This window comes from Lissotriton vulgaris, chromosome 12, assembly GCF_964263255.1.
Source record: "Lissotriton vulgaris chromosome 12, aLisVul1.2, whole genome shotgun sequence".
Taxonomy (NCBI): Eukaryota; Metazoa; Chordata; class Amphibia; order Caudata; family Salamandridae; genus Lissotriton; species Lissotriton vulgaris.
The window spans coordinates 809,539,189-809,567,096 of NC_141700.1; the positions used below are offsets into that span (position 1 = coordinate 809,539,189).

Consider the following 27,908-nt stretch of genomic DNA (forward strand, 5'->3'; position numbering starts at 1 on the left):
ATATCTGTTCCATATACCTATAATGATATGCATGAATCAACCTACTCATCAAAATATAATTACTGCGTGATGGGTGATCACGGTCAGCATTAGCCAGCGGACAACAGATCATTCAGTGAATGAAGGACAGAGTCCATGACAGGGCAGCACATCACAAAGCATACTGAATGTGTTCTTCACATCATCAAGGAAAATATATTCATTACCTTGTGCTTTTTAAGGGCTCCCTTCACCTCCTTATTTCTTAAACTATAAATCAGAGGGTTCAACATGGGGATCAAACAAGCATAGCAGACAGAAAATACCCTACCAAGGGAGTGCTTGGGTTGACCATATGTAAGAATAGTGGTACCATAAAACAACACAACAGAGGCTATATGAGAACCACACGTGGAAGCAGCAGTCTTTCGGCTTCTGTGGACCTGATTTTTAAAATTTTTGAGATAATGAATGTGTAACTGATTACAATGAGCATTAAGGGCACCATCATGACCAAGACACTCATTGCAGCATTCACAACTTCTGCAATAAATGTGTCCCCACAAGCCAGCTTCATGAGTGATGGGAGATCACAAAACAAGTGAGGTATTTCATGAGACCTGCAGAAGGGTAAGCTAAAGGTCACGGAGGTCAAGCTAATGGAACAGGCTAGAGCTAAGATCCAGGAGCCCGAGGCCAGCTGAACACATATTGAGCTTCTCATGATGGTTGTGTACCGGAGAGGGATGCAGATGGCTACGTAGCGATCGAGAGACATGACTGTCAGTAGTATGCACTCTGTGATGCCGAACATGGCAAAGAAGAACATTTGTGTCACACAGCCGCTGAAGGAGATGTGTCTGTCCTTGAGTAGCAACCCGCTTAGTGTTTTTGGGACAGTTGTACTGATGTAGCAGATATCCACCAGGGACAGGTGTCTCAGGAAAAAGTACATGGGTGTGTGCAGGGTTGCTTCCAGAGTCAGGATGACAAAGATTAGTAAGTTTCCAAAGAGAGTTATCAGATAAGTAAGGATAAACATGACAGAAAGAAGCACTTGAAGCTGGGGCGATGCATCTGAGAAGCCCAAGAGAAGGAATCCACTTCCCAGAGTCAGGTTGGACCTATCCATTGGAGCACTACAATGATGCTGCAGAGGAAATAGAAGACACAATTATATGTTGTTAAAGGTATCTTGCCAACAAACAATTGCCCCACTCTCCCACTCTCAATCCCACATTCTCTCACTTCCCTTCTCTGACTCATACTCACTCACTCACTCATACTCTCACTGATTCTTTCTTACTCTCCCTCACACAGACACACACTCTCACTCACTGACTCACTTTTCGCATCATCCGTCTGCACAGAAAGTAGCATTAATGAATTTCTCCTCATACAGCTGCACAGGAATTGATAGTACCTTTTCCCATTATCCAACTGCAAAGAATGTTAAGTCACCGTATTTCCCATCATCCATCTGCACGGGAAGTGACCTCACTGGTTTGTCACTGAAACTGCATGTTAAAGAAGAGGCCAAGAAAAGGAGTTCATTTCCCAATTCATCCACCTGCACATTTGTCACTAGTTGTCTGTTTAATTTGGTCTAGTTTGTATGCACATTTTACTCCTTTGTGTAGTTATCTCTATGTGAGCATTCAGCACTTTTGTGAAACATTATTTGTTACACATTTCCAAAGTATATGGTTTTCCTATTTTCCCTAACTTTTACTTTAATTTACTATAAAATGCAAAGATTATTTAACCCTCATGTATTTGCCTCTCTACCATATGAACCATGTGTTCTAAATATAGTTTCCTTACTTCAGTCAAGTCTTCATGGCATCCCATCTCATCCACAGCAAAAGTGGGCATAGACAAGGGTATAGCCGGCAGGCCTTTTAGGGCCAAAACTGCAATTCCACTGAAATGTACAAGGTAAGATAATTATGTGCCTTGCCCAGCACCCTATACTGCCAATCCTTACAATCACAGTCAGACGTATATACTCACATAGCATTCATACAACACATAGACCTAACCTTGTACACATCCTGATTAAGTACCACACACCCCCTTACCACAGAATACACATTCAAACATATGCTCCTCAATGCTAACTATGCAGTACTCCCTGCACCAGATATCACAGACCTAATCACCTACCTTTACTCCCTCATTATCGCAGAAAGATGGTTCATACCTACATTTTGGCACATTCAAGAGGTCCTTCTTCCTACAGACTACAGAATCTATGATGTGAAAACACACATAGGAAGAGAGGAGGTCTCACTTTAATTTTCATTCATAAGTCCTCCTGGTTCTGCACTCAACTCCAAGGAGCTGCTGACTTGGCATTTCCATCTCTCTGCAACTGATAACACCATCTTCTATCTTACCACAGACCTCCTGGGTAGAAGATTGACTTAATTTATGGATTTACAGATCTCCTCGCTACCTTGTCTATCCAACAAGCCTACACACCCCCTTTAGGGGCTTCAACCTCCCAGACAACACAATTAAAAAAAACTAGAGACCTCAACCTCTTAGATACACTGATCGTTTTTCAGTATATCAAACAACCTACACAATTCAAAGACCACATTCCCAACCTTGCCTTCTCAACATCACCAACAATGCGATGCAAACCACCCATCCCTGAACTAGATGAAACCACTTTACCAAACGTTCAAAGACTTGTCAATAGGCAGCCTAGTACTGGAACTCACCTCTAACCCTATTTAGAACATTGGAATGTTGGGAGCTCCATTGAAAACAATGGAGTGCTCTCAGCTTATAATGGCTGGTATAAGCTTGGAGCTCCAACATTCCAATGTTTCTTTGTTCACAGCTCTGGATGTGAACAAAGGCTTCAAGGAGCCTGAGGGGATTCCAATCCCCTCACGCCACCAAAAGGCTTTGTTCTATTTGTTAGAACATTCTACCCTCTGGTGGCAGAATGTTCTAATAGCCTTATAGACCTTCGTAGCTGGGCTACACCGCTATTAAAGTCCCTCTCCCTTGTTAAAGGCCCTCGCCTTTGGCTCGGGCCTTTAACGCTAGAGAGGGCCTTTAATAGCCAGTATAGCCCTCTACGGCGGGCTATACGGCTATATAATATAATGTCTGATGCTAACAACCTTCTTTAGACCTTCAAAAGTGTTTGGGAAAGGGATATAAACATGTATTACCCAATTACAAAAAGCAAGTGTAAACCAAAGCTTTCATCACCCTGGCACTCCAAAGACCTTGCTGACGATGAATGATCAATCCTTGGAAAGGAATGAAAATTGGGGGAAAGTCCCAGGGACTGTTGATGCTGAAGTCCCTCCACTTAAAACACAGACAGCTCATCGCATCAGCCAAAGCGAAGATCTGTGAAGCCACCAACAGAAGCAAAACACTTTTCAAGGCAGTAAAGCAGTGGCTCAATCCCCAGCCATATCCACCAATCCCTCACTCCATAGCAAATAGCAATGCCATCCACCTATTCTCACTCAAAAAATAAAGATCATCCAAGAGCCTGTTTCAGTTCTTATAACCACCCCTTCTTTGAGAATTCCACAATGATCAGCCTTCAATGCCCTATTGCTCCCATATCTCGCTGGAGAACAACTTCTTAAGAGAGGATGCCCAAGCCATCCTACATCACAGTTCCCTCTGGAAATGCCTTCTTACCCATACTTACCGTAACCAATGGCTCCCTCACTCTAACCAGATGCTCTCAAGACAGTCCAGATACGTCCACTCCCAAATAAACCTGCACTGGACCCTAAAGAGCTTGCCACCTACCAACCCATTACTCACCTACCATTCATCACCAGTATCATAACAAATGCATACAATGTTCAACTCCAAGACGACTTTAGTGCTAACCATCTCCTGCAAAAATCCCAGGCTGGGGACAGATCATGCTGCAGCACGGACACTGGTACCTTACAGATTATAGATGATGCCCACTTGAGCATAGATGAAAATGACCGCTGACGCTTGATATTACTGGACCTCTCAGTAAACCATCCCACTCTCATCCACGCCCCGAATTCATTCTAGAATGGGATACACCGGCAATGTCCTTTGCTGGTTCTCCAAACATTCCAGCCAATGCCAGTGTGTTCATATGGGCATGTTGAGGTCATGAAAGATCCCTATCGCCTGTGGAGTCCTTGAGGGCTCCATTCTGTCTCCTGTCATCTGCAACCTATAAACGGAGCTGCTTGGTGCTCTACTCACAGATAACAAAATCAGCACTAAATGCCAATAAATCCACAATTCCACTTGGAAGTGTCCTCCACCACAGAGATCCAGTGCCTCAAACACTGCTTGCACATCACCCAGAACTGGATGTCTAGCATCTGCCTGAAGCTCAATCCAACTAAGAAAGAATCCCTGTCATTTGTCAAAAGCAATAAAAAAGATACAGTGCACACCTGGCTCAATGACATGAATCATAACATCTTCAAACCCCAAATTTGACCACGCGCAAAGTCACTTGGAATCTCTCTGGACACCAACCTCATGCTCAAGTAACAGATTGGAAAAAAAACAAAGATGACCTAGAAGGGTTCTCTCTTCTCAAAAAAAGTTAAACCATTCTCCCAGATACTGGCTTGAGAAGTGCTGCTCAAGCCCTCATATTCTTGCATTTGGATGGTACTGGCACGCCTTAGTGCTACTCTACATGCTGCAGCCCAGCTCATCCCAGGGCCTGAAGAAACATGAACACTTCAGACTGAACCTGATTGAACTCCATTGACTCCACTTCCCAGCATGCACTATCTTCAAAACCAGCTGCATTGTTTACAAAGCTATGATGACCCGCACCATTGTTTGTCTTGCAGAAAGGCTTGCTCTCTCTGGTGGCTCTTGGCACAGGCAGAGCCAGGTCGCCATCAGACTGCAGACTAGGAAGCGTAAAAATAAGAAAGCAGGCCTTCTCCATCTGTGCACCCAGGATCTGGAACAACGTCCCCCCATATCCATGAGGACTGCCCCAAAGCTGCCATCATTTTGGGAGAAGTTGAAGACTCACCTCTTTAAACAACACAGTTCATTACCCATCTTTATCCCCTCTGACTTTATGAGTATCTTTGATCATCTATCGTGCTCCACTGCCTTTCCGGCACTACAGCAAACACATGCATACATACATATGTACTCTGACCCTCACTGAGTCACAAGTAAGCTCATTACTCACAAACACACTCATAAATGCCCATTCCCTCTCAAACCCATATCAACAGAGCAGCAACAATGGTTTTACTCAACTTCTACCTACGTTTGGTGGCCCTTCCCTAGTAAAAACAGGACAAAAATCTGATGCAGGACAAAGGAAAGAGTACATCATGATCTGTATGTTGGAAACAAAGAACCAGAAAGAACAGCAGGAACAGGATTAATGTCCACTACCACCTTGAATTCATGCTGGAAGCACAAGCCAAAGAGAAGCTGGGATGAGGCTTGAGATCCTCCCCTGCTGCTCTTTGGTGGCTTCCATTTGGGCACAATGATGCATTGATTTGCACCCTGACAAGCCCTTTTGTAGAAGATATACCTTGTTGTCTGAAGCCTGTGCACTATGTCTGACAAATAAAATGGACTGTGCCTGAGTGATGGGATCATATTTGAAATATGTCCTTCAGACATGAGCAATTGAGACATCCACCTATAGGATGCTGTGTTTTAAACAGTACTCTGTGAAAGGAAGGCCCCTCAGCCTCGGCTCCTCCTGTCAACAAGAGCCAGAGGAGACTGGCAAGGCTGACCTGAACTCTGAGAGAGTTCCTGAAAAAATTCAAGTTTGTGTGTTCATACCCACTGATAAATTAAATACTGAGCGGTGTAGGCACTGGAAAGAGTCATCTCACAAGTGGCAAGGATTCACCCTGAAGCCCCTATTGATGAGGAGCCACTGGGTGTTAACATCTTTCAGCCTTGAAAAATGTCAACAACACAGTGAACGATATCCAGGATGTGGATAATGCATTCATGAACAAAGTGTGAACTTAATCAAATATTTAACATTCTGCCTACACATCTCACCCCTGGCTCCATAAGCATCTTCTGAAGATTCTTCATGTCTCCCCTTCAGTAAGCCACATTTCTCCATAAGTACATCAATCTCCCCTAAATAACTTCCTACATTCAATGCTGTGTGTCAAGTCAAGAAAAGCTTGAAGAAATATGACTACACCAACCCATCATGATGGATCTCCACTGGCCCACTTTTCAAGCCTGTGTCAAGTTCAAAACCAGCGCAAAAATAACAGTTGATGGACAGAATGCAGAACAATAACATACATTCACCCCAGTACAGAGATCTGGGCCCACATCCATCGTTTTTAGCCCAAGCATCATCAGGGGCAATCCACCCTTTGGTTGAGCCTCTGTTGCCAGGTCCAGTGAACAGCAGCGAAGTCTCCCTTTGTCCCTCTTTGTAGTTCAGATGTTATATGAGGTCTGAATACCAGGGCTACCATATTTGTGCCCAACAATTTCCCTCAGGGGACGCAGCAGCCACTGGCCAATGGGCTACTGGGTTGCATTCTACCTGATGATGACTTCCTGCAATTCAGCTATCCTTGAGTTCACTTTTCTTTCTATTGCCAGATGCCAGAATGCCTCTCTTTGTGTGTGGAGCTTGGTATCCAATCCAAGAGGTACGGCTACCTTGGGCCCAACTTCTTTCCCACTCGGTCCCTGACGCTAACCTGCTTACTCCAACAAATTAGCAGCCCTTCTTGTGGGTGTCCACCATTTGCCCTTCAAAGGTGGCTTTCCCTTTGATGCTCATTCATTGGGCTCACAGCTGTTCAAAAGATAGGCCTATATTGTTCTCTTTTCTAGGAGTTGTTCACACTTCTCCCCAGAATGGCAGGAGGTTGTCTTTTGGCTAGCATCTGCTGAGGCCACTGGAATACTTGGGGCAACAGAGTGGCAACTTTCTGAAAGTTTCTTTTACTCAAAAGTCATGTGAAATTCGACCTAGCCATCAAGTCTGGTTTAATGTAATGAATATTTTTATACCATGAAGGACCAACTTTGGTAGTCCCATTCAGGAGCTGAAACACCTACGTTGTCAGTGGTTATAACCCTATACTCGCCAATGGGGCTTCTAGATATTCCACAGTAAAAATTATAATTTGGGGTTTTTATGGTTAGGACATATAAATATATATATGCCCTACTTTCCAAAATATTGCACTCTGGCCTAGGACTCAGTAGGCCTACCTTAGTTGTGACTTATATATACATTAGAAAGGGAGGTTTGGGCTTTGTCATTGATTTAAATGGAAAATTTTATTGAGCAGTTCAATCCTTTGTTGCCAGTCTGGAGTGGCAGTGTGGGAGACATGTTTGCCATGTCCTGCTCAGGGTGGCACAGTACGGGCTCCAGCCTCATGAGCAACATTATAACATTTAGGCTGTGAGTACCACACACTAGTGCTTATTAGTAAGTAAACTTGGGCAAATCAGGTATAATAGAATCAAACATACAATTTTAAGAGTCAGAACATTGGCACCGAATTCTGTTTAGCCGACCTCAATGCATATTCAGAGGCGAAAGACCAGCAGCATCAGTGCAAAATATTTGGGTCATCCTGAAAAAAGAAGCATTGAGGAGACTGGCGAGGAATTAATTTCCTCAAACCAGGACTTCAAGGAAAGCAGCATGTCCAGGCTTGAGCAGTGACTTAGATTTAGTTAGATTTGGTTTTAATCAAAAAGACTTCTTTTGGTTTAAGATTTTGTACTTGGACATATGATTTTTGTTATTTGCATTACATTTCAATTCTCATTGGTGTCCTGTTTTGGACAATTTGTTAAAATCCATATAGTCTATACAGATCCAAGCACACTTTCACACCACATCCCAGTTTTACTCCACCATTAGGAAATCCACTCTCTCTCTATGAACTGAACTTTGCATTGCATTAGTGTTACTGCTTTGAAGATGATATTCATTGTTGGTTACAAAGAGTTGGTGGGGGTGTACACGTGGTATTCTGAGTGCATGACTACAGGTTCTACAAATGTGTACCTCTTGTAACTCAACTACACAGCCCCACACCATGTGGAGGAAGGCATTCGAGTCTGCTTTCGAACAGTGTATTGGAACAGGGCCGGCTTTAGGGCGGTGCAACCGGTAGCGGTGAACCTGATGCGAGGAGGGTGCTTTGTTTAGAAATAACGTGTGTTTTAAAACACTTGCTGCAGACTTCCTTGTGTGTCCAGCAGTTTTTAAGAAACAGTGAAAATGGGAAGATAACTCTGGTGCTTAATGTTCCTGCTGGAGGGAGGTCATAATCTTCTCTATGACCAGTTTTGACTCGTCATGAAGTAGAGTTATTATAGCTTCTGCTAGGAGCATGTATCATACAGATCGCAGAACTGTATTTTATGTTGATTCCTCAGTTTGTTCCTCCTTTAGGCACAGAGGTCCTTTTTTTACTTTTAGTTGCAATCCAAATATTGCACTGTGGCTTATGAACTGTCATCAAAGAGCTGCATGCAAACTGCATAGAATGTTAAGTTTTCCCCACTCTTTCATTTCTACCCAAACATACTTTTTTTAGCAACATTGAAAATATCTAATCTTGCTTAAAAGAGTTTGTTTGGGTAGAAATACACTCTAATTAGTAAAGCCAACCCCAACCACTGCGGTACTCTTTGAATCCTGAGTTTTTGCTTCTCCAGACCAAATACTTGTAAAAAGATGCAACCCAGCAGTATGGAGGCCATGTGATCCCTACAGCATCACCACATGTACACCTATTAGGTTGCCTGGCACTTTCTCTATAGTATTCCCCTTACCCTGATGCAGGCTCAATTGGGAGCCAGTGTGATGCTCGGCAGAGAGGAGTGTATGTCAAAGCCTGAGTTCCGCATTCCGTGTCTCCAAGGCACGCTTGACTCCATGCCACACTGAGCAGTGGAGAGCCTGCCACCCGGAGGGCAGTCCTCAGTCTGGTTTGTAATTCAGTGAGGTGCGATGAGACACAGCGCCATGAATTCACACTGGGGATAGGGAGGGCTTGAGGGCCAGAGTGCTGCAGCTGTTAGCCGCTGCACAGAGGTGAGCTCAAGCCCCCTTGGAAGTAGCCCAGCCAAGTCTGAGTGGAGCTTGTGGGTTTGCCCAGTGTGCTCCCACTCAGCCCCATCCCCTACCCCCTCCTTCATATGCAACGGGCCACCGCTGCCCACAGCCAGGGAGGCTTTGGACGGCAACCAAAAAAAATCATAATTAAAACAAGCCAGGCGGGCCTGAACATATTCCTCAATATACATTTTTCAGCACGCTTATGCCCCCCTCTGCTATTGAGATGAGAAGCGCACAGAGGGGGTATGGTGGCGCTCTGTGCATGGAGTGGCAACCAGGCCACACCCTTGAGGGAAGTATCTCTTGTCAATCTCTCACTGTGAGGGTTTTTATTTCATTGTACTTGTATGTGAACCCAAGGGTGCAAAAGATTTACACTATTCGAAGCAAACGCATTTCTAATTACAAGGCAGTTTAATATATTTTGGAAATGTTAAACACAGCAATAGAGACTCTATATCTTCTTAGATGTTTTTATTCCATCCACTTCTTTTAGCCAAAGCATCTCGTCGCTTTGTGGTATCCCCCCTTCGACTTCCTCAGTGCTAAAAGTAACACAAATACCAGTTTTGTAATACAAGTAACAGTTGTATACGAGATAACATCAAATTTGCCCTGTGCAAAAACCAAACATGATGTGCTCATTGTATGCAACGTTGGTTTTGGATGGCAATCTTCAGGACTTTGACCTCCTGAGGGGTTAACATATATTAGGAGGTAAGCCCTAACTACTGGGATACGTTACCAAAATATTGCAGTCCTTGATTAAAAGGCATAAAAATGAAACAATATGTCTCATGTCACTTTATATATTTTATTGGCTCGTGCAGTTCGTGATTCTGTAAATACTCAATACCTTAAAGTACAGGTTTCTAATTACCTTGGGAGTCTGCACTATTTACACGTTTTCTAGTTCTGATCATTTAACACTGAGTATGGCTAAAATTGAGCATCACATCACAATAGGGGCATTACCGTGTTAGATATAAAATGTGACAGACTCAATTTCATCATTTTTTAAAAGCTATTTTTATTGAGAAAAAAAAAGAAAACAGTTCCAATAAGATACACATCGTATATTATACCAGCCTTTAAAATACAGGTTACTGCAACCGGAGGGCACTGCCCAGTGCAGCCCAGTAGGTTCATCCGTTCCTTTGGACATCAACATCCTCCCCTCAGGAGTCATTTGTACAGCCATCCCATCCTCAATGTTGTCAATGTTAGGGAATGTCAACAACAGTCGTTTTAATTTTTGCCATGCTCATGCTTGGCTGAATAGTGGCAAATGCACAGAATTATTGTTTTTGCTTACTACTAAGGTGTACACATGTGGTTTTTCAAAAGTACTTCATTCCTATACCAACTAGAGTCCACAACCATACTTCATAAATCATATTCAACACTCTCTTCTTTTAATCCATATGGGTGCCTTCTAATCGAAAGATCTGGTTTAAGCCTGGAAGCAAACCTGGCCAGACCCCCACTGCCACCTATGCGGTCTCGCAGTGGAAAGTGCATTGCATTTTCTGTGCATTTGTCCAACCTCAGATTGAAACTGCTACATCCTGCCTGATGGCCCTTTAGATCAAATCTTGCCCTCCTGTATGTCAAGTACCTGGTCTTCATGGAAGCATAATGGTTGACTGGTCCCAATGCCCACCCACCGGTGCCACCGTACTTGGATATTTCCTACGGCTACACCAGAGAGGGGAAAGGGGAATGGGACAGAGAACAGACAACCCCAATCTCGACAATTCTCTTTCAGTCTCCTAGGAAGCCTTCTTCTTTTCTCACAGAGAGTCAATGGGTTACCAGATAGAAGAGGACGTAATGAACAAAGAAAGGGACAAAATAGAAACAAGGTTACCTCCTACTCTTCTTGCTTCACTGAGTTTTATAATTCTGACTCTGACCTTCCCTACCTGTTAAAGCGGGAGTTTTAGCTTCTCTTCTAATGTACAATTTCTAAGTATATGCTTGTCAAATAGGTAAGGACTGGGCCTGGGCAAAGCACTATGCTACACTCGCGTAGTTTGCGAAGTTTGCGCAACTTCGCGCTACGCGAACTGCATGTAGCACAGTGCGAACAAGCTTAGCATAATGCAGCAGTCATTTTTTGCTTCCTCGCGGTCCTCAATGTCAAGTCGGCGGCCGCGAGCAAGCAAAATGACATCCTGGCGAGACTTTTTCCGCTTTCGCAATCAGCAACAACAAGTAGCCGATCGCGATAGTGGAAAATAAACCTCCCTGTGAGAGTCTCAACGCGGGAAGGTCTGGTTTCTCATTGCGAGTGGTCGCGTATGCTCGCGACCGCTCGCAATGAGAAACTACCAGTACACGTTGAGAAAGCTGGCGCTCAAGGAAAAATCTCCTAGAGTGGCAAAAAACTACAGCTCGCACTGTGCAAGAGGCCGTTTCTAATGATTGCACAGTGCCTGATGCTTGTCCGCACTGTGCAATCTTTGAAAATGGCATCTTGCACAGTGCGAACATGCTACTACGCAGTTCACGTAGTGCTACATGTAGCTCACGTAGTCCGAAGTACACTTTGCGTAGCTTAGCGAAGCGCTACTTCGCAAACTACGCCCAGCCCTAGTAAGGACCTAATGCATAAAGGAAGAACAAGATTGAAACAAGATTAATTTCATACTCTTATAACTACACTGTGTATACTCTTCTCTCTATGACCTTCTCTACTTGCTTGAAGAGATGAATAGCTTCTCTTCTATTGTAAACAGCCTTTGGATCTATGCATACTTCTGCATGCCCGAAAGTCTTCCATAAACATTACATACAGTTAAATGTGAATACAGTCTTTTCTCTGTAGACTATTTCAGTTCAACAGTGTAGAGTAGAGTTGCGCTTCTGTACTTGAAACAGTTTCTTCTATCTTGCCTGAACGCACCAAAAGGAACAAGGGAGGAGAAACAGGAAGGGAAAAGAAAGGAAGTATGCATGGAAGGCAAAAATTGTGCAGATAAGTCCAAGTTGCAGGAGTTAAAAGCGCTCTGTTAGTAAGCGAAAGAGTCTTTAAGCATCTGCTGCGAAGTTCAAAAATACAAAGGTATCTTACTTGAGGAATAGACTAATCCTGGAGTATGGCTACTCAGAATCTCTATGCAAAGACTGAATGGCTGGAACTGCTTCGACTGACTACTCAATCAGAGAACAGGCGGAACGAGGAAAATGCTCAAGACGCCTTATGAACCTGGAACGCTTTCATCTTCTTGCAGGGATGACTTGCTGCCTCTAAGAATGGAGAAGCAATATCCCGAAAAATGTGCTGCATACTGATACTTACAGCTGCTTCACTCATACTTAATGAGGAGGGGCAGAAACAAATGTGCATACTTCATCTCAGGTGAATTGAAGTGCGCAGAAAACTGCGCGCTCTCACCGTTTGCTGTCTAAACTCTAGCGAGAATTTAAAAGGCTATCTAAGAGTTCTACTAATGCGGCAGCCATCTTGTAGTGTACTGAAGGGCTGAACTAAAGGTTTCTCTAAATGCTGACGAAACAAGGTTTCACCACCAATCTTGCCTTTCTCTTCTTGACCTTACTATTCATACTCTGAGGAATTGCAATTACATTAATATGACTCCTGACACTGTAGTGATGGCACTTCTAAATGGCATTAACATCAAGCTTTCCTGCAGGGCCACAAAGTTTTTCCTACTAGACTTCCAGCGTAATATACTTTTTCTTTTTTTTCCTTTTTTTACCCATTTTTTATATTTTAGAGACTTCCCATATCATTTCAGGTAGCAAATCCAGCAATGGAATTTGTAACATTAAGGTCCAACTGTGAATTTATTATCTAATTTATTGAACTTATTGCGCCTTTGTCAACCTATACAAACAAGCATATTTTAGTCTCTGTGCTGTACTTCTTGCAATGATTTTTATTAGTTTGCAGTAAAGATCTATTTACTTTTTATTTACACCTTATAGTCCACATCATTTTGTATACAATTTCACTTACACTGATTTCTACACATATGATTCATTGTCTCTGTATAATGTCTGTAATGTGTAGCGCTCCAACTCCCTACACTGGAATCAGAGTTGTTATAAAACAAATTAAATTAATGTGAGAGAGGGGCTACGGAGAGATGAGGGGCACTAGTTGAGTGTGGTAGTGAGGGAACCTGAGAATGCGGTTATTGAGAGGGTTGCCACCAACAAAGATTGTCACACCGGACAACACAAGCACTAAAGCCGGGTCTGCATTGTGACATACAGAGGCAAATTTACAAGCCCATATTGCCACCACAACATCACTTTTCAGTGATGTTGTGATGGCGATAGGGTCTTCACCTTATTTACAAGACAGCGTTAAGCCACTTTTGCTGCCTTGTAAAAAAGGCCCCCTTTCATGCTGTATTTAGCGTGAAAGGGTTGGGCAGTGGGTGTTGTGGTGGGCGTTTTACTCCAACACATATTGATTTTGACTCTGCCCCCTATTTACAAGGACAGTGTAAATAGGTGGCAGGCCAACCTGGACTTATAAACACAGACTAGGCTGCTAAACAAATGCCCATGTGGCAACCCGGATTACCATAATATTGCTAAAGTGAGTAAATATTTATCAAGGTGTCCTTGTGCTACCAGAGCCAGAGACTAAATTAAGGAGCATGGAAAAAAGTAAATCAGCTCCCAAAAGCCGGGTCTTCAAGGCTTTCCTAAAATGCAGCAGGAGAAGGATCTTGTGGCGAGTGATGGAAAGATCAGTACAGAGTTTGGCCGCCAGTAACAAGCCCCACTGACTCTCAGGATGAAAAGTCCAAGAGACCACTTACAGCAGAGAGAGCTGGCACATGGCTGGTAAGTTTCTTTCTCAGATAATGTTGACCAATATGATGCACGGCTTTGAAGACAGAACAAGGGGATTTAAGGACAATTCTGTTCTCCTGGCGCCAGTGTGGAGAGTTCAGTGCAGTGAGGTGGAGGGTAACGTGGGAGTCCAAGGGGCGCAGCATTTTGAGCCTTTCCACTTTGGTTGGGTCTTGGAGGGTGGGCCAAGATGGAGGCTTGTGTTTGCATGGATGATTTATCCAGGGCACTTCTGTTTAGTAGAAGTTCCGATTTAGTGAGATAAGTTGTAAATTTGATGCTACAACAGACATACACTGAGGCAAAGCTCAAAGAGGGCAGTACCCAACTTACCCAGGGCAGGAATCCCTTGGGTGTCATCCGCATAGTTTATACAGTTGAGACCAAATGATTTCACCAGTTATGTTTGCAGATGGACAGAGATATTACAGCATCAGGCTTAGGGCTGACCACTAAGGAACACCTTGATTCAGTGACTTGTTCATGTTGACTCGGCCTGGTTGAAATTTCATTATACACTGAAATTGGCAACATTTTAGAACTTCACAATAATTCATGTTACACCATTTTCTTTAACTCTTTGGTAAGTGAGTCTGCATAAAACACTCTTGCGAGATACCAGTGGGACACTGGTTCCGACAGAGCCTGTCACAATGGAAGAAAAGTTTTGCTTGAACTTGTCTCTGCCTAGCATAATTGAGAATTTCTCAAGGTGCAAACTCATTCTCTTGGAATGTTTTGTCTCTAATCTGCCAATATCCAGACTTCTTGCCAGGCGTTGCCCCCAGACATGGATAGTTTGTTTGTCAAATAATACAGGGTCATAATGTTGAGAGCTTTGCAAGTGATGCAACGGGTTTTGAAAATGATCTGAGATAGAACAGCCGCCTGTGTAGGTCTTTCCTGGTGGGGGTAGCAGGGTGAAACTTCTTAACCCTTTGATACCTGTCCTGCTGCACGCAGGATACCTCTCAGGAGCGCTATGGTACTATCGCGGACATCTCTTAGCAGGGCATTGCCTTCATCCAGAGGGAGCGATAGATCCAAGCTGTCATAGTCTTCCTTGCAATCTGTGTCTTCAATCAATCAAACAGGGAATTGTGAAAGCACACTGCTCACCTGTGAGGGTCTCAAGTTGCTGGGGGCTGCAGTTCCAAGTCAGAAGAGACAGGTTTTGAGGCACTTCCTTAAGATGTGGAGACTGGGGGAGGGTCTGATATTAATCAGGAGCTCATTCCAGATCTTTACGGTCATGTAGGAAAAGGCTCTTCTCCCACTGTGACTCTGCGGATCGGCGGGATTTAAGCGAGGGCGAGGTCGGGGAGCGGAGGTTTCTCTTGGGTATGTGAAAGGAAACTCTTTTGTTGGGGTATTTGGGTCCGGTGTTGTGGAGGAATTTGTAGGTGTGGGTGAATCGCTTGAAAGTTACTCTCTTCTCGACGTGGAGCCAGTGGAGGTCTCGCAGGTGTTGGGTGATGTGTTCATGTCATGCGATGCTCAGGACGAGTCTGGCCGCGGTGTTCTGGATGGTCTGAAGTTTTCAGAGCACGGATTTGTAGAGGGCGTTTCCGTAGTCCAGTATTCTTGTTATGAGTGCAAGAATGACAGTCTGTCTGGATTCACGGGGGATCCATTTGAAGGTCTTGCGAAGGATGCAGTGGGTGTTGAAGCATGTGGAGGCGACGGCATTGATTTGTTGGGTCATCGTAAGGGAGGAGTCGAGTATGATTTTTAGGTTCCGGGCATGGATCGTGGGGGCAAGGGGTTGCAGAGGGTGGTGGACCACCAGGTGTCGTCCCATGCTGAAGGGGTGGGACTGAGAATGAGGACTTCTGTCTTCTCAGAGTTGAGCTTCAAACAGCTGCTGCTCATCCAGAATGCAACGTCTTTCATTCCTTCCTGGAAGCTGAGTTTGGTGGTGTCGGGTTCCTTATTGAGGGAGAGGATGGGCTGGATGTCGTTAGCGTCAGATACTATGCTGAGTCCATGCTGTCTGACAAAGGCAGCAAGGAGTGCTATGTAGATTGTAAAGAGCGGGGGACTAAGCGATGATCCTTGGGGTACTCCGCAGTTGATCTCTATGGGTTTGGAGAGGAAGGACGGTAGTCTGAATCTTTGGTTTTTGCTGGTGAGGAAGTAGCAGAGCCAGTTGAGGGTAGTTCCTTGTATGCTGGTGTTGTGGAGTCTGGTGGTGAGAGTGCAGTGGTAGAGAGTAGGAAAGAGTGCGAAGAAGAGATCTCCCCTGAGGGTTTGTCCTAGAGATTTTACCTGGTCTGTGAACTGGGGGAGGGGATGCCTGGTAGGTTTAAATTGGGGGGGCAGTCTTGAATCTGGGGTTGTTTGGTGCTATTGGCAAGTAAAAGGTAAATATGCCTTTGTGGGGTTTAGCTGCAGAAACTCAGTTGACATCCAAGACTGATTGAGTTTGAGGCAAGTGTAGGGATTGTGTGTGTCACTGTGTTTGGATAACTTTGCGTATACATTGATGTTATCTGTGCATTGATAAATCTAGATGCAACTGTCTTCAAGGATGGATCATAGGGATTGCCAGTAGAGGTGAAAGGTCATGGGAGAAATTATGGGGCCCCCGGGTACCTACCCCACATGAGAAGGCGATTGTCTGTGATAATATAGAACCATGAGCTGGTTTTGGTTGGTGAAGCAGCCACGGCCTGTGCAGGTAAGAGCTGTGGGGTGGAGGGCTGAGTTGGGGGGGTGGGTTCAGCAGATGACCATGAGATAAAAAAGAAATAAATAAATATTTTTCCCTTGTCGTCGTCTGTCAAACCCCCCTCCCCCCGGGCCCCACTGCCCCACGGCTCTTACCTGCAGGAGCCACGGCTGCGGTGAAGTATGATGTGAATCATTCAAGATAGGGCCTGATTGTCCCAATGTGTGTTTTAATGGTGTTGATGGTGTTTATCAGGTCTAGATGGTCAACACTGTTGAAGAAGGACTGTTCCTGGCGGAGAGGAGGAGGGGTCATCGACAACTTGGACTGTGTCTGTCCCAGTGTAGCAGCAGGTTCGGACGGCCTGATTGATAGTCTTGGGGGTTTGAACTTCAATTACAACCTCAGGGTGGCTTTATCTGGGAATCTGCTGGGTCTGGTGAAGATGGGCTACAAGTTTCAGCCGAGCAGGGTGTGAAGGAAGAAGGATTGCTGATGGGTCATTTTGAATCCAAAACAAGTGCAAATTCTTGCAATCAAATTTGGAATAATATTACCTGGAAGGTGAATGTGACATCTTCACATTCACTCTACATGCAGCACAGTAAAAAGTGTTTCATGACCTTATATGGTATGCGTGAGCGCTCCTATCTACGTTCAGGAGTGACACCATGGATGAGGTCCAGCTCCACACTGGAGCAAACACTGCTTGAAGAGGCTGTAAAAAGTACAATCATGTCTCACTATGCATGGTTGTGGCATAGTGACCGGAGCTGCTGACTTTGGAAATGTGAAAACACTTTTGAGTCTTGAAGGCGTCTCAACATCCTGTAATTCTGGAGAAATAACTTAATCTCCCCATGCCAACCTTACATGAATGTGTCCTTGTGTAATGTAACTGGTGCTCAAGTATAGCACTCCAATGCCTTTGGGTGGAGTTTGTGTTATATAAAACTGTAAAAAACAGAAGGTGGAGTAGAAGGAGGAGGTGGGTGATTCATCTTTCAGGTAAATTTGTAATTTTCACATACAATCTTCTGGCTTTCTTATACACCAATACTATAAAAAAGAAATTATATCATGCAATTTTTTATGAAAAAAAGATTTATTCATTCTAAAATGTTAGAAAATATTTAATAATAGAAAAAAATATGTCTCATTGATTGCCTGCTCATGAGACTAAACAGTAGACAAGAGACTCGGATACTGCAGTGCAGCCAGAACAGGACCATGTTTGCTGTGACTGGACAGGACCAAGAATGCCTTCAGGGTGGTGAGCAGTGTGTGGAGGGCGTCTCAGTCCAGCGCCAACATCAGGCTGAGACTTTACCAGAGCCGTGTTCTGTCCAGACTCTTGTATGGATCATAATGGCGATGGATGATGAAAAGAGACACCTCCACACTGTCTGCCGGCCACAACATTCACCTGAGAAGCATCTAGTGATTCTTCTGGCAGCAAACCTTCTCACCAGATGTCAGCAAGAGAGCCTGGACACCATCATTATTAGAGAAAGATGGGGATGGATAGAGCCCATACTAAGACAGTTTGGCATCCTGTTGGTGGGCGCAGCATCGCCCCTTATGCCTCATAGATCATCCATTATCCACGGCAGGAACAGTGAAGCATATAGGGCTCTCTGTGCTTGAGATGTATGTGGTAGGGAGGACGCATCCTATACGTCTTACCTCTCATCCCCCCAGACTGGATCAGCTTCCAGGGATCCTCCTGGTATGTATTGCTCGATAGATCGGACGCAGCATCAGATGAGGACGAGGCTCCCTGAGAAGAGCAGCTCCACCCCACCCTGGAAGGCAGATGTGGAACCAGAAGTGAAGCCCCTGCACATCAGGCAGGGCGCCGTATAGAAATGTGCCCAAGACAAACAGATGTGGAAGGGCTTCGTTGCAGCTGCACATGCATTCAATAGAAAGGGCAGTAAGTAAGTAATTATGTTTGCTGAACAGCAAGATTTTTATTTTAAACGAGTGCATCCATTTTGTTTAAGGTGGACATTGACATTGGTGTTTGGAGAAAAGTCAGCAACATCTTTTTTGATTGATATTATTTGGAAACGATGTTAAAATATAATGTGGATATAACTTTGCATCAAACATGATAACCAATCACAGATGCAAATTAGGAAGTGAGAGCCTGATTATGAGTTTGATTGACAGGGTACAGCAACACGTCTGTCTGCCCAGCAGACCCTGCTCCCCCTTTAGTGACTTGGGTGGTCTGTCCAGTTTCAGCCGGTGGTGCCCCACATGCGCCGCCCCCACAAACACTGAACCACAGCCTGGTGGAGGGAGCAGTTAATGAAAGAACACCAGACCACTCACCCTATGTAGAGCGACCGTGGGAGACTGTCACTCTCTGATCTGCTCGGCCAGGGTGTCAGGGTCATGAGGGTTTTGTTTTTCTTGGGCAGATTCTCTTTCTGGAAGCTTGTTCTTTGGAAAGCAAACATTTGGTGATCTAGAGCATGAAACTTGGCAGGCCGCTCCCCAGCATCCAGTGCCTTGACCGGAGCTGCTGTGGGGGGGGGGGGGGGGGCGAGGGGGGGGGGGGGCTCCTGTGAAGCCACTGAGAGCGACCCTCATAGGCTGGCAGAGGGGGGTGTCCAGCCAGGGTGACAGACTACTGACCTCTTCCACCCTGACAGATGATGCCTGCCTGACATTCTTGAAAAAAGGCCCTGAGTCATTGTTAATATAAGAAATACATGATATGTGCTCTTTTATATAAAAACTATCTAAAATTTACAAGAAAAGTAAGTATAACTCGTCCCTCACCGTGACTGCAAACATCCCCAGGAGCCTGCAGGGACAGACCTGTGACTTCTTCCACAAGAGTTTCAGGAAACATCCCTCGGGGAGTGAATGGATTAATGCACCTATCTGAAGGCGGAATATACACCAGAGATGAAATGCCAGAAGATACAAACAGAGATCAGAGAAACAAGAGAAAGAAGAAACGGGGCCAAGATACAGCACAGCCTGGGAAGTGCTCAGAGAAGGGCTCCAGCTCACCTCCAGCCCAGCCTCTGCTCTGCCGCAGAGCACACATGGTGAGCAGAGGGCACTATAAAGGCCCTTGAATGCCCCTCGAGACCAGAGGCGCCTGCATGTCTAGGTAGGATTTTAATCAATGCTCAGGGGTGATTTTGTTTTCTTCTCCCAGAAGAACTCAGGTTCTCTGTCTGATGCACACACCTCGATTTGTTTCTGGAACTCAATTTACACTGGATGTTGTTTTGCCACTTTTATCAGGGGAAACACAGTAACAATAAAATATTGAACAAATATACGTGTCATCCGTAAATTAGGAATCAAAGGTAAAATCAAATAAAATGAGATTGCAAAACAGAAACAAAACGAAGGCCAAGTGAAAAGAAAGAGTGGCAGAGAAGAAAATGAGCGTTATGGGATAGGAGAGAGTTCCAAATTCTTGTTGCAGCCCCGGAGAATGCTCTATCAAATGTTTTTTCTTTCTTCCTGAAGCAGGAAGGATTTAAGAGCAGATTGTCGGAGCTCCTGGTGAGTCTGTTTACATAGCGTAAGTTTCTGGGCTAGGAATTGGGGTGTCTTGTAGAGTAAGGCTTTATGAGTAATCCAGGCCGTCTTTAGCTGTATTCTCGCTTCATAGGGCAGCCAGTTGAGTGCTTTCAGGTGTGGCGAGATGTGGTCAAATTTTCTTGAACCTGTTAAGAGTCTTGCGGATGCAAGCTTTTTAAGGGGCTGTAGAGATCTTGGGAAGCCCGATAGAGTTGTACATCCATATTCCAGCCTCAAGATGACTAACGCTTGAGCTGAAGTTTTAAGGTCCGGGGTCTTGATAAATGGTTTAATTTTACTTAGATAGCTGAGGTAAAAACGGGCATTTTTAGCTAGCATGTTAATGTGTGTTTGCATGTTTAGGTTCCTATCTATTGTGCTTCCAAGTGATTTGGTAGAGTCTACTAGGATCGGGGTACAGTTTAGAGCAGTGATCATCTTGGTGTAGTCCAACAACGTCGCAGATATTTTTGGGGGGAATTATAAGGAATTCTGTTTTTTTGCGAGTTTAGCTTAAGGTAGTTGGTGGTTAGCCAGTGGACTGTTTTTTCAAGAGCACGATTCATCAACTTGATCTCTTCAAGGGAGGTGATCTTGATGTACAACTGGGTGTCATCTGCGTAGATATGGAAGGAGATGTTTGACTGTTGTAGTAAAACTGTTAGGGGTTCGATGTAGAGGTTGACTAGTGAAGGGAATTAGGAAGAGCCTTGTGATACTCCTAAAAGATTCGGAGATCACCATTGAGTCATCAGAGTGAAATAAGGCAGGTAATGCTATTTAACACCATGCGCGCTAGCGGAATTCCGCTCGCACGCTGGATTTTGCGGAAACGCACTTTACGTGACGAGCTGGGCTCGTCATCAGCGTGAGAGGAGGCTACGCCATGACGAGCCCAGCTCGTCATCAGCGTCGAAGGGGTTAATGTAAATGTTACTTCTGGCTCCGCTGACTTGAGGAGAAGAAAGATTTTAAGAGAGGCTGCATGCATTATCACTTTTCGCAGAAAAACACTTTATGAAGATCAATGCTACTAAAAGCAAGATTATGTGTATTTTCGGTAAGAAAAAATGCAGGTCTGTAAATTACAACTGGATATTAGGAGGACAGAAATTAGAGGTAGTTAAAACCTACACCTTTTTAGGGAAAATAATTACAGCAAACATAAGTGAGACTGCCCATATAGAGCACAATACTCGTAAAGCATTGTCACATGGGATGGGATTGTGCTCTTTGTATAAAGCTACAGGGAAGAGACACTTTAAATTATTCCTTGATGTGTTTAAAGCTAAAATACCTGCCACTCTCCTTTATGGGATTGAATTAGTGGATATAAAACATTGGGGATTTGTGTCGAAAGTAGAAGGAAAGATCTTAAGGAAAATATCAACTCTAAATACGGCCTGCTCCGATAGTTCATGCAGGCTAGAATTTGGTTTGAGAAGCGGTTGGGTGCAGGGGCTGATTGCCCTTGTAAGATGGGTAGCCTGTCTGGTTAGAGGAAAAAATGGTTCCCTGAGAGAAGCGATTAAAAGAGAACTTTTGGGGGATCTCAATGACTTCTCTTTATTGGTAAAAAACTTTAGAATGGCTGTTGATCTACTAGAGTTGGATGCAAACATCTTGTTCTTATTAGACCCCGTTGAACTTAAGACGAAATTAAAAAATGCATCCTGGGAACTATGTTATAAACTAGATTGGATAGCCCAAACAAGGAAAAAGGATAGACAACCTTTGCTAAATACATACTTGTTTAAACAGCCCCAACAATATCTCATCTGGAATATCCCTCATAGAATCAGAAGGCTATGGTTTTTATTGAGACAAGATCTGCTTCCTTTAAATTCTCTTCACGCAAAATGGTATGGTGTGTCTCCTGTATGTAATTTCTGCCATAATAATGTACAGAATCGCAATCATGTTTTGTTTGTATGTAAGGTATTGCGTCCCTTTCGCCTCAAATGGCTAAAACCAATTTGTCTACAGCTAGGAATTTTAAATGTATATACTTTCCTCCATGCACTTTATAGCCCACCTAATGAAATGTTTTGCTACAGAATTTTTAACTTTTTTAAATGCTTTTTAGATATTTATTAATAATGCACGCGGAATGGCTGAGGACTGCGAAACTAGTGACTGTATGTTTCACATCGCTTTTTCTAGACTGTAAGGTGTTATTTTGCTGATTCTTTTATGTGATGTATATTGTATGTTTTATTTTATGTGGCCCTCATCGAGAGCCAAAAACATAATAAACTTTGACTTTGACTTGACTTAAGAGAGGCTCAACACCTCAAACACCACAAATAAATAATTAGCAAAAATATGAGGTCTCCTCAGGGTTTTCTCCCCAGGTTACAGATCTTCAAAGAGTCTTTTGCAGAGTGCAGAATGATTCAAGACACTCATGTTCTGCCTCTTTGTGTGATCTTTATGAATAGGCACATGTGTGTACAGTGGCAGTTAAGTTAAGGTGTGATAAGTATATGTATTGATCTCTGTACACTTACAATCCCTGAATAACAATATTTGACTAACTTCACACAAAGCCATGCCCCTTGGTGTAAATGGAAGAGAACTGGACAGAAGCATATATAGATAATCTTACTCCACCTATAATACAGAACACAACAAAATGACACACTTTCGGAAACTCATGGCCGCGTCACCAGGGCATGAATGAAGCATGTTTTTTTGCATACAGTTTTATTTAGTTTTATAAGTAGCAACAGACAGTGCCCAGGGAAGTGCCTGGGTGAACACAGGGTACCTAACATCCAGGCCTATAGCCAGGGTCCCAGAAATAGTACTAAAGTGAAGGAGTATTGTCCTCTGGGCCACATGCTATCTCGAAGAGGGGTAGACTAATGGCCAGTGCCCTCACATGGACCATCCCAGCAGGATAATGGGGTGTGGCCCACCCATCACTAGAAGGAGTGTATCTGAACATGCACTAGGGGAAGGTAAGGACCAAGGGGAGGGGCATGGAGAACAAGGGGAAGGAGTGTCGCCACTCTGGAAGGGGTAGCAGCAGGTCTCCAGCAGGGACAGTGGGCAGCAAAAGAACGGCCACTTCCATTCACCAGGATATGGAGCACCTGAATACCCCGTGAGGGACTGATAGTGGTCTGGCCTGGGGCAGAGAGTAGGGGCCAGGGGGGTTAGGGAGGCCAAGGAAGGTCATGGTGCTACGGGGGGGGGGAAGCAATTGCCAGGAAGTGGCCTCACACCGCCTCAAACTGCAGCAACTGGGTGTTAAGTTAAACATAATTCGTTCACAGCCAGAGACTCAGTGGAGTTCAATCCAGCATTCAGTGATAAAAGCAAGGTAGGTTTTCATCATTGGAGGAGGATGCAGAGTTTAAATGTGGCCAGGGAAGCAGACAATCATTGATGTTCATGTGACGTCAGGTCAAAGAGTCTGGGAATGTTGGGGGGGGGGGCAAAGGCAAAATGTGTGTCACATTACAGCACCTAGAAGGTCCCACACCTGAGCCCAAAAGGTGGAGAGAGCCAGGCAGGACCACAGAATGTTTACCTGGTCATAGAGAGCCACATTACATCTCCAGCAAAGGTCATGGGCAGATGCTTAGCCCTTTTTATTACCAGGGGTACCTGCCAAGGAAAGTGGATAAGGCAGTGCTCTAGGTGAACCAGAATGGCATCTTGCAGCCTGGCTACTGATGAAGAGCAAGCTGTGAAAGGTGAAAGGCAGGCTTTAGGAGGCCATGTGAGGTAGTCTCAAGCCTCCGACCATGGTGTCCACCCGAGATTGGTTCATCCACAACCTAGGTTTATGCCCACTCCAGGATCTGATGTCTGCCTCAATGTGTGCCAAGAGGGATGTATGACGTTAAAACACATACTTTTACCACGCATACCATTACAACGCAATATTTACAACGCAGGACCCTTTACAACGCATACCTTTACAACGCATGACATTACATCGCAGATACTATTACAACGCATGGCATTACAACGTAAGTATAGATAAGTATAGGTAAGTATATTATTTTTTAAATATTATTACATTATTTAAAAAAAATGTAATTTATAAATATTTAATTATTTTTATTTATTAAATAATTTTTTTATTAATGTCATTGTAATTGTAAAATTATATAAATATATATACTTTTTGAAATAAATATTAAAATTACTAAAATAATTTTTTAAAATTTAATTTAAGTATTTTAAAATACCCCTGTACCCCATAACCCAAACCTAGCCCTGAACCCTAAAAATACCCCTGTACCCCAAAACCCAAACCCAGTCCTGAACCCTAAAAATACACCTGTACCCCAAAACCCAAACCCAGCCCTGAACCCTAAAAATACCCCTGTACCCCAAAACCCAAACCCAGCCCTGAACCCTAAAAATACCCCTGTACCCCAAAACCAAAACCCAGCCATGAACCCTAAAAATACCCCTGTACCCCATAACCCAAACCCAGCCCTGAACCCTAAAAATACCCCTGTACCCCAAAACCCAAACCCAGCCCTGAACCCTAAAAATACCCCTGTACTCCAAAACCCAAACCCAGCCCTGAACCCTAAAACTACCCCTGTACCCCAAAACCCAAACCCAGCCCTGAACCCTAAAAATACCCCTGTACCCCAAAACCAAAACCCAGCCCTGAACCCTAAAAATACCCATGTACCCCAAAACCCAAACCCAGCCCTGAACCCTAAAAATACCCCTGTACCCCCAAACCCAAACCCAGCCCTGAACCCTAAAAATACTCCTGTACCCCAAAACCCAAACTATATATAAAATTACTTTAATTAATTTATTTAATTTATTTTAGTATATTTTGGTAATTGGTAATTAAAAAAAAGGTAAAATAAAATGATATACTTACCTATACTTACATTGTAATGGCATGCGTTGTAATAGTATCTGCGATGTAATGTCATGCGTTGTAAAGGTATGCGTTGTTAGGGATCCTGCGTTGTAATGGTGTGCGTTGTAACAGTATGCGTGGTAAAAGTTGCGTGGTAACAGTTGCATACTGCCAAGGGAGGTTTGGGGATCTTGAAGGGGGAGTACAAAAGATGCAATGACATTGGGGATGCTACAGCAATTTTCAATGTTTAGACCATACCCCAAAGGGATAAGTCAAGGTGCAAGCACTTAAAAAAATGTAGCGTGGCGTGTTGGAGGAGGAGAAGGAAATTATCCTCCCCACCTGAGAAGGGCCCCAGATATCGCTGGACCCCCAGCTCCCATGTCATATGGTAGCCCTCTACACATGCCCATTGGTAGATCTAGAAATGGGGAGGTGCTACCTCTTTCACCTTTTCACCTTGCAATGAAGCTGTCACCCAGCCCTATGTGGGACATGAACTGGAATATGTATAGCGACTCTATCCAGTTGAATGCCTTTTCTATGTACAGGCAAGGGATAGAATCTTCAACAGGTCATCCATCAAATGCCACAGATGAGCAACGGTCCTCCAATGGTTCCGGGAGCAAAGGTCTGGCACAAAGCCCACTGGGAATTTGTGAACAAGCTGGGTATCACTTTCCCCAAGTGATTCTTCAAAATCTTAGCCCTGACCTTAAGACCAACATTAACGAGGGTGATCAGGGGATAACTAGCACAATCCTAAAGGTCCTTGTTCTATTTGCGGATAAGAGTAATATCCACTTTATTAGATATAGTTCCCAGGGAGTTATACCCCCCCACCTCACAGAAGATCCAGGTCAGATGGGGTGTTACCAGGTAATTCCCTGTCAATAAAGCTCACCCAAAACTCATCCTTGCCTTGCACTTTACAGGTATGTAGTGCCAACAGTGCCTCAGACATTTTCTTCTCCAAAGTCCCTCATCAGCAGGTCTCATCACTTTGCAATGGAGGAGGGCTGGAGCAATCGGATTGGCGGGAACCCTTGAGTTCAAGCAGTATAGGGAGGAGTAGAAGTTCGAAAATCTGTCAACGATGTCTCTGGGATGAACCAGGCGGTGTCTCAAGGTGTCACAAATCACAGAGATGGCCGGTTCAGATTCCCTCTGCCTCAGCTGTGCGGCCAATACCCTACCACCCTTATCCACATGGTAATATTGATGCCATCAGAGTTTGACCAAGATCTTCTCTGCTACATCTGAAGAGAGGGAGTTCCAGCAATTGATAGCCTGGTCTAGTTGTGTCCATGCAGAGGGAGAGGGGTCAGTTGTATATTGTGCCATCAAGTTGTGGACTTCTGATTCCAGTGCAGTAAGGTTGGCCTGGGAGTTGCGTCTCACCAGTGCTGAGTATGGTATTATCCTTACCCTAAGTGTGGGTTTTCCTGTCAGCCACAACATCCTTCATTGTCAAAGAAGTAAGACCGAATGTGGAAGCTAAGTCATTCCTAAACGTCAGGGCATTTATGGGCAAATGTTCTTATACGCCATTTGGTCAAGAGGTGTGGGGAGTCGCCCCTAGGCCCAGGTTATGCTCAAAAGGACTCCTTCTAATATGTCACAGCTCATGGCATGTGGTAGAAGGCCACCATGTATAAGGAAGTAGTTAATACGGGACGGTCCCATGGGGGCTGGGGAAAAAAAGGTTAAGGGCCAGAGGTACAATGGGATTTAGCCTGCGCAAACGGGTTTGCTACCCTTTTGTACATGCTAAATCCTTCTGGGGCATGTGCAAGCACTATTTTGCAAAAAAAAGTGTTTTGCGAGTGGCTATTAGGAAGGGTCGTTCCCTTCCTAATAGGGACCCCAAAGCCATGTATGAATGTTTTGCAACCGCACTTGCAGTCGCAAAACACTCGCAAATTACCACCTGCTTTAAGAGGGTGGTAATGCACTCGCAAAAGGGAAAGGGTCCCCAGGGGAACCATTTCCCTTTGCAAATGCAGGGGAAAATATAGTTTAGGGGCAGGCAGCGGTCCTTTAAGGAAAACGGATGGTTTATTGAAAAGCAGTCCCAGACATGGTGGTCTTCTGATCCCAGCAGACAACCATCAATGGGAGGGCCTGCCATTCCCAATGGGGTCGCAAATTGCGAGTGGCTCATTAATATTCATGAGCCTTGCATTTTGCAATCCCATTGGGAATCGCAATCAGTGTCTGTGACACTGTAGTACATTGTAAATTGCTCCTAGCAATTTGCGACTCGCAATGGAGAGCAAATTGTGAGGGGTCATTTACAAGGGTCATACATCTGGCCCATAGTGCCTAGCCAAAGAGGGTGAAGGAGTCACCACACCTTGACCAGTTCATGATCCTCCTGCAGGTCCCTTAGTAGAGCCCTGTCAGTCCTATGTTGACAGTCCAACTGTCCAGAGCTGTATAGGAACAGTTCTGATGGCAAATTCCAATTGCACCAGTACAATGGGAGAAGATCCTAAGGACAGGAGAATCCTGGATAACTGAGCAAGGAATTTGGTCTTTTCATAATTAGGACCATTCGATGATCCTACAACCACAGAGGGCTGTAGGATCCATAGTTTTACAAACACCCTCTGGCCCTCAATATCGTTCCATGTCCTCAAGACCTTACACAGTAGTTGATTCCCAATAAGGGTAACCACCATGCATTTCATAATGCATCTGGCCCTTGCTGTGGGTCTTCCATGATCCACAGCCATTCTGTTATTCATAAAGGACTCCCCCACCCATCCTGGCGTTAGCTTCAACGACTCAACTGGTGCCAAGCGGGTGTTGATGTCGGAGTGCTTCATGTGGTGGTAGTGAAGAACTTTGGTAAGTTCGATGTAGTTGGTCTGTCCTTTGACATTCCAGGATACTGTATTGAGTGTGTGGGACAT

The 27,908-nt window shown here is 44.3% G+C and overlaps 1 pseudogene; it reads right to left on the minus strand.

Annotated features, from left to right (window-relative positions):
• Positions 1 to 48: 48 nt before the first annotated feature.
• Positions 49 to 27,908, minus strand: LOC147678837 (olfactory receptor 2D2-like; annotated as a pseudogene).